The following is a 2352-nucleotide window of genomic DNA, read 5'->3' as shown; positions in this document are numbered from 1 at the left end:
TAAATGACATGAGTAAACAATTGAATCATAAAACAAAGACTTTTCATGAATAGTACTTCAAGACAAGCATCAATAAGTCTTGCATAAGAGTTAACTCATAAACCAATAATTCAAAGTAAAGGTATTGAAACAACACAAAGGAAGATTAAGTTTCAGCGGTTGCTTTCAACTTATAACATGTGTATCTCATGGATATTGTCAACATAGAGTAATATAACAAGTGCAATATGCAAGTATGTAGGAATCAATGCACAGTTCACACAAGTGTTTGCTTCTTGAGATGGAGAGAGATAGGAGAACTAACTCAACATAAAAGTAAAAGAAAGGTCCTTCAAAGAGGAAAGCATCGATTGCTATATTTGTGCTAGAGCTTTGGTTTTGAAAACAAGATACAATTTTGTCAACGGTAGTAATAAAGCATATGTGTTATGTAAATTATATCCTACAAGTTGCAAGCCTCATGCATAGTATACTAATAGTGCCCGCACCTTGTCCTAATTAGCTCGGATTACCTGGATTATCATCACAATGCACATGTTTTAACCAAGTGTCCCAAAGGGGTACCTCTATGCCGCCTGTACAAAGGTCTAAGGAGAAAGCTCGCATCGGATTTCTCGCTATTGATTATTCTCAATTTAGGCATCCATACCGGGACAACATAGACAACAGATAATGGACTCCTCTTTTATGCATAAGCATATAGCAACAATTAATTTTCTCATATGAGATTGAGGATATTTGTCCAAAACTGAAACTTCCACCATGGATCATGGCTTTAGTTAGCGGCCCAATGTTCTTCTCTAACATTATGTATGCTCTAACCATTTTAGTGGTAAATCTCCCTTACTTCAGACAAGACGAACATGCATAGCAACTCACATGATATTCAACAAAGAGTAGTTGATGGCGTCCCCAGGAACATGGTTATCGCACAACAAGCAACTTAATAAGAGATAAAGTGCATAAGTACGTATTCAATACCACAATAGTTTTTAGGCTATTTGTCCCATGAGCTATATATTGTAAAGGTGAAGAATGGAAATTTTAAAGGTAGCACTCAAGCAATTTACTTTGGAATGGCGGAGAAATACCATGTAGTAGGTAGGTATGGTGGACACAAATGGCATAGTGGTTGGCTCAAGGATTTTGGATGCATGAGAAGTATTCCCTCTCGATACAAGGTTTAGGCTAGCAAGGTTATTTGAAACAAACACAAGGATGAAGAGGTGCAGCAAAACTCACATAAAAGACATATTGTAAACATTATAAGACTCTACACCGTCTTCCTTGTTGTTCAAACTCAATACTAGAAATTATCTAGACCTTAGAGAGACCAATTATGCAAACCAAATTTTAGCATGCTCTATGTATTTCTTCATTAATAGGTGCAAAGTATATGATGCAAGAGCTTAAACATGAGCACAACAATTGCCAAGTATCACATTATCCAAGACATTTTAGCAATTACTACATGTAGCATTTTCCGTTTCCAACCATATAACAATTAACGAAGCAGTTTCAACCTTCGCCATGAACATTAAAAGCTAAGAACACATGTGTTCCTATGAACCAGTGGAGCGTGTCTCTATCCCACACAAGCATTTATTCAAACAAAAACAAAAACAAAAACAAACAGACGCTCCAAGTAAAGTACATAAGATGTGGCCGAATAAAAATATAGTTTCAAGAGAAGGAACCTGATAATTTGTCGATGAAGAAGGGGATGCCTTGGGCATCCCCAAGCTTAGACGCTTGAGTCTTCTTGAAATATGCAGGGATGAACCACCGGGGCATCCCCAAGCTTAGACTTTTCACTCTTCTTGATCATATTGTATCATCCTCCTCTCTTGATCCTTGAAAACTTCCTCCACACCAAACTCAAAACAACTCATTAGAGGGTTAGTGCATAATCAAAAATTCACATGTTCAGAGGTGACACATTCATTCTTAACACTTCTGGACATTTCCCAAAGCTACTGGAAGTTAATGGAACAAAGAAATCCATCCAACATAGCAAAAGAGGCAATGCGAAATAAAAGGCAGAATCTGTCAAAACAGAACAGTCCGTAAAGACGAATTTTATTGAGGCACCAGACTTGCTCAAATGAAAATGCTCAAATTGAATGAAAGTGGCGTACATATCTGAGGATCACTCACGTAAATTGGCATAATTTTATGAGTTACGTACAGAGAATTAGGCCCAGATTCGTGACAGCAAGAAATCTGTTTCTGCGCAGTAATCCAAATCTAGTATGAACCTTACTATCAAAGACTTTACTTGGCACAACAATGCAAAAAAAAATTAAGATAAGGAGAGGTTGCTACAGTAGTAATAACTTCCAAGACACAAAT

Source organism: Lolium perenne, chromosome 3 (assembly GCF_019359855.2).
Source record: "Lolium perenne isolate Kyuss_39 chromosome 3, Kyuss_2.0, whole genome shotgun sequence".
NCBI classification, from domain to species: Eukaryota; Viridiplantae; Streptophyta; class Magnoliopsida; order Poales; family Poaceae; genus Lolium; species Lolium perenne.
Note: the sequence above shows the minus strand (reverse complement) of the source record.